The following is an 8,937-nucleotide window of genomic DNA, read 5'->3' on the forward strand; positions in this document are numbered from 1 at the left end:
CATCTGTCACGCCCTGTGGGTTCCTTGGCTGGTAAATATTTCCGAATTTCTTTAAATTTATTCGCGAACATCTCACACTCATAGGAAAAATTCAGCTCAATTGTTGCGAGCTTATTAAATTACCAGAGGGTAATCTGACCAGTATGCAGTACTAATTAAATTAAAAGGAATTAATTTGTCAGCAATTTGCGCAGCCAGACAAAAGTGCCAAAATGTTGCCAGTGGCAACAGTCAACCAAAATAAAAGAAAAGAAAAAGAATTATTCTCGAGGAGAAGTGGCGGACTGAAAAAATATGACGCCAGTAATAAAGCGAGCAGCAACTGACTTAATTAGCAGCGGGCTGCGTTTGGGGGCCTTTTCCGGATTTCCCGCCAGAGCTGTTCTTCCTTTAAAAAGAAATGTGGATAAGTTTGCTGTTTTAAAGGAAGAATTCAGAGGCCAAACAACACGGAGCCGAAGTAGTGACAATAATTTGAACATGTCTCAAGTTGATCATTAGCATATTTCATAGGCAGGCACGCCTAAACAGGACACAATTTTCCCCAATGCTTTTCCTTTTTCCTTTGCCTGCTGTCAAGCCGGTGGAAATCTCCCTGCCAGCTGCTTTTGCTGCACAACGACATCTTTGACGCGCCAAAAATGCACTCAGCCGTGTGACCCATTTCCCCAACTTTTTCTCCCCCGACCCCATGATTTTTCGATGCCTGGGAAAATGCTGCTGCAACTGCCTTGCATTTTATACTTGCTAGTTTTGATATTTCCCGGGGATGCATTTCACTTCTTACTACCTAGAGTAACAAAATCTGCTCCGTAGTTACCATAAAATGATTTGATGAACGAGTTCTATGCACAATTCGGAATTGCCCAAGGTTTTTTTGTGTTTCCTGCAAAAGTTGGCCAAGTCATAAGTTTAGAAATTTCATTTTTCCAGGTTTAAAGGTAGCTTAAAGTTCATGCACCAAAAAAAAAAAAAAACTTTAAAAGAATGTTGCCATAAGTACACAAGATTACTTTTAAGAAGTTTGTCAAAGTTCAAAGACCAGCTGGTAGACCAAGTCAAAGGCGGGAAGTATTGGCTTAAATCTGAGCAACCGCAAGTATGATTAAAAAATTTCTAACGGGTAGACTTGGTTAATATATTTCAAGGAATTTAAGACTGTCTTCGCAGAGGCAAGCATTTAATTTATGCAGAATGAAAATAACGAAGAGTTTCATGTATCTATAATGACAATGCCTAATATCTAATACACTTAATACACTCGGCAGGTTCTTAGCGAAGGTATCCCTTACTGGCCTTCACTCAATTAACATTCGGCCTACTCGGGAAAATCTCGTCACGTCTTGCTTTTCTTATGAAACATAATAAAGCCCGTCACGTTTTATTTGCCTTTCCCTGCGGTCTTCAGGATTATTGTTGAAAGGGAAAACCTAGCGAAAATGTTGCCGTTTGAAGAGTAAGGCTTTTGCATCGCTTTACTTTCTTGTAATATTTTCTTTATTTGCTGTGTTAATACACTTGAACTGATGGGGTGGAGAAAGTCCCCTCCACTTGCCGCCTGTATCTGTTTGCCACGCCCCTTATGCATATGCATAGCCCACTTTTGGCCGAGCAGAGTTCACTCAGCTGCCCAACTGTGTGGACTCCAGTTGAGTTTCCCGAATGCCCAGCACCTTGCTCCAGCCCGTCCATTTAGTCGGTGTTTTCTCACTACCAACGGCTGGTAACATACCAATTAATTTTTATTTATTTTAATGCCGCTCCGTTTTCCTTGGGGGCATAGCACAATTCCCGCTTTTCAGTTGCGAGTTCCAGTTTCTGCTGCAAATTTATGCATTACTTGCATTTTATTGACCCACTTCTCTCTATCCATTTCGTTTTTATTTTCCAGTTGCACGACGACAACGAGCAAGAGGTTGAAATTAAATTTTATTTTAGCAACTTTATTTTTGGGTTCACCGGAAAACAAAGTGAGCAATTTTTACGTTACACAGAAAAACTTTCATTTGCCTTCCTTCCCTTTTTTTATGTAATATTTGCAATAGATGCTTGAGCAAAGTTCAGTGGCAAAGTTTTAGCAACAACATGAAGTTGAGCAACTTTTAAAATCTTTACGTATATGTTTATGTACAAAGTGCAATTTGAATAGCTTAAATTTCAGCTGTGAAAATTGAATGTATCTGCTTTCGCACTGCTCTGTGGCTTAAAAGTTAATTAGAAATGTTTTTTGAGCTTAAGGGATGAATTTGTTACAGACCGGCGGTGCTTAATGGGCTGTCAGGTTGAGAAATTTGATTGTCCATAGAAAAACAGTGCAACAGATGGGTTCTTTTAAGACATTTTAATAATTGATGTGAGTTAACAAATTATCTCGCTTTAATAACTTCTTTTGCACAACTAATCGAAGTTATTTTTAAATATTCCCGGTCTAAGATTTTTAACTAGTTGACATTTTGCATAAAGTTGATTTTACTTAACTTTACTTTTACTTGTTATATTCTGTTATATATATATATATTGTTCGGTACTTTTTCAAAACAATTGAACAACTCTTTTCGCCAAAAATTAACCCCCATTAAAGTTTAAATATCCTACTGGACATCGCTCGTTACGAGATGTAAAGTTAAAAACTCAAGTGGGGTTAGGATTATTTTTTGGCCAGGTGCTCGAAGCCAAAGCAAAGCGTTCGAGTGGCAAAAAAGAAGTTAGCCCGAGTTATAAAGTTATCCATTCCCTGGCAGGTCAGTGGGTGGAAATATCCGCAGGGGGCGTGGGAGGGCAAAGGTTACGCTCGAGGTGAGCTGAAGTGGGCGTGGTTATTTAATTAGCCTGCTCCTGCCGCTGCCACAGTGAATTTCATTAAATTGTTGTCATGTAGCGTCGCTCGTTTATTTGCGCTGCTCAAACATTTCCGAATAAATTAGCTAGCTTTCAAGTGAGTGGAAAATTTTATTGCATGTGTGTCTGTTAGAAGTTTAATGAAAAGTACTCCACACTCGGCATCTATTGTTGCTAAACTGAATCAGAAAGAAAAACCTGCAGTTCTTCTTATGTTGCATGCAAATTTCATGATGGGATTTTTACGTTTTTCTTCTCTTGACCACATCGATTTCTTTTAGAAGTGTCCCTTCTTGAACTTTTAATGTCCCTTGATGGTTGCAAAAAGAATAACAGATTTTTCTGAGGGTGCTGCTCAAATTGTGCTTTATTTCATCTTACATTTTTTCTGCTGTTCAAAATTGCATGAACCTTTTACTTTTGCTTTGTTACTTCGCGAATCGGCTTATTTCAACTTTGCTTTCCCTTTCTGGCTATTAGGAATAGTACTCAGAATTGTTTGATCGATTTGATTGAACCAATTTTTTGTACCATAAGTTTACCTTCATAGACTTATATTTACTTACAGGCTTATATGCCTATAATCTTTGTATTTACTTATACTTGTAACTTTAAAGAATTGTCTGCGAATAAACAAGTTCTCTGCTTTAATATCATAAACAGTGACAGTTTTGATATTTTCGCAAAATGCCCATGGAAAGCGGTTTTGATGAAGCGTAACCACTTTAGTTTAAATTGATTGGCGGCTGGCAGGAGCCGTCGACCACAAAATGTATGTGCTCATTGATAACATTCCGATGCCGTTTTGAGGCAATTTGGACATTGGGGCATCCGACTCGAATTCGCTGAGGTGTGAAGCCAGCAAATGTTATTGGGGCACGTTCGCGGATCGGCTCGTGAGCAATTAGATGCAATAAATCACAGCTGCTTATCTGGCTGTGAGCTGCGGGTCCCTGATTCGATTCCCCGTCGCTGGCTGCAAATCTGGTCCTTTCGGTGGCCCAGGGCCTCGGATTCGGCGGGGGCTACCAAATTGCTCACATGGCTGACTGCCGTCCCCGCCCCTACCCTTCAGACCCATTTCAATTCCCGCCCACATATCGGGAGACATTTGGCGGAATCGCAGACCCGCGGCTTTTGGCTTGTGTAATGGCTCGATTTCACATCCCCGGGATATATGGCCAATTTCTGTCGCAGCGCTGGGAGTTGCAACTATTTTATCTGCCGCTCAACAGAGCCGGCAATATAATAATTTTATTTTATTGCTGCACTTTCTTTTGGGTTTTGGGTTGGGCTATAAACTGCGAGTGCTAAAACTCAAATACATATTGACTGCGATTTTGACTGCGATTTTTCTTCAGTTCAAAACAATATTTTATAGGGCAATAAGCCGAGGAGGACATTCCTATATAGTACTAATTTAAGTTAATATCATTTTGTTTCTCATGCGAGATAAATTTACTGCGACCTGGATATTAGTAGATTTTATTGCGATTTACATCAGTTACTTATCATTGATGCATTGCCCAAATTTATCATCAATTTTTGGGCTGAACCATTAATCCCCATCTTCGAATGCTGAACAGCCCAGCAAGTAAGAGGAAGCAAGCAGTTCAAGGACCTTCGACAAGATTGAAGGCAATCAGGGCGATTTATGTCTGTTGGCTTTGGATTACCGTATGATTTCGCTGTGAGTGAAATTTGGTCCCGAGGCGGACAAGTTATCCGGGCCGCAGCACAATTGCTTCCCTAACCTGGCTTAACGTTTTCTGAGCCTCCGCTTCCATTATCCGGACAATGCTGACGCACGTACCCTAATCATAATGCCAAGCATCGCTTTTTATGTGATGGCATGTAGGGCTCAGCTCGAGTCCCGAAAGCCACAAAAAATAATGACACCGCAGACTCACTTACGGCAAATGAACCCCAGATGATAAATTAAGAGCGGCAAACATATCACTTGCAGCCGGCGAATCGGAAGTAAGAGTTCAAGTGAAAGCCAGGTGAAAGCGGAGGTGTGAAATAGCCGAGATTCGGAGCCCTTTCGCCGGGCACTCTGGCTTGGTAACGTTTATGGCGATATAAACCCGGCATATGTAGTGCCATTTAATTAGAGGGGATAAATGCAAAAATCGTGTCTACAACTCAAATCAATTAGGAGGGCAACAAGGAGGTGGACCAGGATGGAGGACGTTCATCCGGTTTATGGCTTGATTTATGCAACTAATTAGCAAAAGCATAATTTCGGAAATATTATTATTTTATTAAGTTACACATTATGCGAAATGTGATTAGGGCAGCAGGATAATAGCAACGATGACAGGGGTGCATGGCCAACCGAATGCTGTATATCCAGGACACTAATTATGCTGCTGCATAAATCATATTGTCCGTGAATCAGGATGGCAGCATCCTGATATTCACGCATGCATGCTATACGGTTGGGGTTAGTTGGGCTTAAGCCCATCAGCCATAAATGTCAATTATGGCTTAGTTTGCGAAGCTCCTGCTTCACTTCACCGTAAAGTGTTGATTGATAATTTGATTGATTGATTAATTGCCAGCTTGATCGTTAGAGACTCGCCGAGAGCGACTGATTTTTGTTTTTTTTCAGCACTGATTTTCAGCCTCGTCCTCTGATGATGATGTCATAAATTGAGATTAATCATGTTTCTGATGGGCACCCATTTTTTCGGGATTGACACTGTGTGTACATAGGCATTCATGTCCTCATAAGCCGCTTAGTGTTTTTAGATTTGTGGCCCGAATGCGATGTGGTGACATAGCTGATGTACTGTCCATAATTGTTTGCGTTATGCGCGTAATTAGTTATAAACTAAATATATTCGAGTGCAGTCGTATGGATTTGTTTGAGTTGGCTTTGAAACGGATTTGTTTATCTATCAGTTCATTATACAAGAGAGCTTATTGGCATTGATAGCCCATTTTATGACAGGCGGTGGTTTGAAATGCACTCCATTGAAGTCACACATTTTAGATATAATTAACACGATGTTTATGGATTTGTTGTCGGTGTCATTGCACCACAATTAATGGTGATTTAGGCGATGACACACTCGAAACTAATAATCGAAAACCTTGTTTGCATTCATAAATAGGAACATTCGTATATTTAATTAATATACACATGATCCAGTTATTAGCGCGGAAATTGCTGTTAGGTGGGGTAAAGCCTAATTTTTTGTATCGTTTTTCCATTATCTTCTATTATTGAATACCAAAATCGAATTTAGGCTAATAAACTGTGCTCGGTAAGTGTGTTATACCATGATATTGTATTAAACAAGTATTTTAAAACGCTTTTACGGTGCCGACCATCAACAGTTTAATTATTCTTGTTTTATTCCCCGTTGCTTTCGCAAATTGTAGCACTCGTGCAGCGTGCCATTAGTTTTATTACTTTTAGTTAAATTCCTGATTACACACAAATATTTTATTCCACGTGAGCGCACCGCGAAAGTTTTGCGAATTCTTTTTCAAAACTTTTCACACCATTTTGCCGCGAAAAAGCACTGCTTAATTATTGCGAACGTGCGTGTAAATTCCGCGGATAGTTTGACACCATTCCTTAACCATTCGAGTTAATTGATTCCATATTCCATTAATCATTACAAGAGCACGCGGCTGGGATGGATATTAATTAAAGACACACGCACGCACCGATTGTGATAAACTGGCATTTAAACGATGCCGCATTCTAGCGCGGATATTTCAATTTAATTCCTTTCATTATTATTTCGACTAAAATTGATTGCCGCGGAAATTTGTGCGTTATCAGCGCGACGCGAGTAAATTCTCGGCTATCATATCACATTAAAATAATTTATCTCTCGTTTTTATTTCTGTTGAAGGAACTGCTGCCAAGCAAGGAGGCACTTTACATTTGGGTGTAATTTTTCATGCTTTTCACAACTCAGCCACTCGGAAAGCGCACACACATATTTTATCGGGCTCTCGGATGCCGAAGAACACGCACACCGCCGTCAACAACTCAAAATGTACTGAAAATGTGTCCTGCGACTTCGGTGTCGGGATGCTGCAGTGTACAGAGTCCTCTCTGTACAGTAGCATTTACAGTGGCACTTACTGCTATTCAAAGGACCTTTCCTAATGTGATAACAAGCGAATGTGGGAGAGGCCTCACTAGGTTAGTAGGTTGCCAGTAGCCGGCTTTCGCCAATAAAAGGACATTTTCTCTTGCCGGTCGCCATTACTAGTTAACAGCACGGATGTCGAAGCATTAGCTCTGTTAACTCAACAAGTCAGAATAACCATGTTGGCATGACCCCAAGAGTAGGCATTATTTTTTATAAATTTTACGCATTTACTGTTTGCTGTGCATAGAAAACTTAAAAATAAATAAAATGAAAATAACAAATATTTAACGGGCTATGCCTATATTTTGCCGAGTATGTGTACAGTTCTGATAATGTTACTATCCATTTCTATGAAAATCAAAAGACTTCCTGTTCAGTTACTCTTTGAAAAACTATAAGCCCTAACATTTATGTTATTTTTTTAACAGAGTGCCTCTCTTAAATTCGCACCAGCTTACAGAACAAGTCCATTTTATTTTTCATAACGTTAAGTTCTCTTTTTATCCCAACATAAGCCAAATTCTCTTCCCATGTTAAGCTACTTCCAACAATTGTCAAAGGCGAACGCAAGGATAAATCCGAATGGGTGGCTAATTAAATTACCTAGGTACACGGTAATCACATTGAGAGCGATCAGAAATTGCGAAGAATTTTCAATTAATGCTGCAGCTGACACTAGTCAACGGCATTTTTGGGGCTAAACTAGCAGTTGAAGCATTACCTTTCGCAACTTGGGCAATGTCACCATAACTCATGGTGCTGTATGTGCGCCTGAGAGGATGAACATGTGTACGTGTGTGTAGCGATTGTTGCATAATTTAAGTGCCTCCCAACAAAAATAAAAGACCAAGGATGTATGAAAAAAAGGACGAAAAAAGCGAGGAAAGTTGGAAAATGATTTAAGCCGTTCCGGAGTCAGAGTGCGGCCATGTCGGCATGAGTGTATGTGTGTGTGTAAATCCGTGTGCGAGTGGCTAGGTGCATGTATGTGGGTATGCGGACATGTGTGGGTGGCAGGACCATTACTTTGTATTTAATAAAACAATGTTGTCGACGCCCCAACCTGAGTGTTCGCCCCTGTCAAAGGCATTATCCCTGAACCCGAGTATCGCCTATTGAAAATCTCGAAACCCTCTATGGAATGACGAAAAAATTCAGCAACTTATTTATTTAATTTCCACGCTCCACTTTGTTTATTTGCATTGCGAATTTGGCTTTATGTTATAATGCAAGCAAAAAGTGCAAGTTGCATGTTTTGTAAATATTTTTTCACCTTGCGCACGGTTATGTAAATGCAATTCAAGGATTTCCATTCACTTGCCAAAAAAATCATAGATAAACATATTTTATTATCACAATTTAAGCATTAATTAAGGCAGGAAAACAAAGTATTTTTGTTTAAAATTTGAACAGGCTTAATGCTGTTAAATAAACAACATCTGCTTTATAGTCCGACCACCTAAATGAATATATTTATATATTATACTTAAAAGACTATAGAAAACTTGATTTAAGCAAATACGATTTATTTTTTAGTCAAATACCCAACAGTCCACCTTAGTGACCTGGCATCTGATGACCTTAATGCTGAAATAATCCCTGATTCTGATATATATCTAAAACGCCTTCGGTGTTGGCATTCGATTTCAGCAACGATCCTACCAGGCAGTAAGAGTTATATTATGCATTTCCGCAGTGCATTTATGGACGTAGCTGATTTAGCCCCAATGTATGCAAAATATGCCTGTCTGCCTCGCATTTGGCTGCCAGGCCAAACATCTTCAGTTACTCAAGACGCAACAAAATGCTTTCCGAACGCATCCCCTCAAGTCTGGCCAAAACCGCAGAAATGCATTAACCCCCGGAAAAGCCACCGTGGGGCTGGGTCAGTGCCTTCGCCAATGTTTGTGGATGTTGACTAAATTCGTAGAAGAGAGCGGGCTAATATCAAACGGAAGTGCCAAACACAGACATACACACA

This window comes from Drosophila mauritiana, chromosome 2L (genome assembly GCF_004382145.1).
Source record: "Drosophila mauritiana strain mau12 chromosome 2L, ASM438214v1, whole genome shotgun sequence".
NCBI classification, from domain to species: Eukaryota; Metazoa; Arthropoda; class Insecta; order Diptera; family Drosophilidae; genus Drosophila; species Drosophila mauritiana.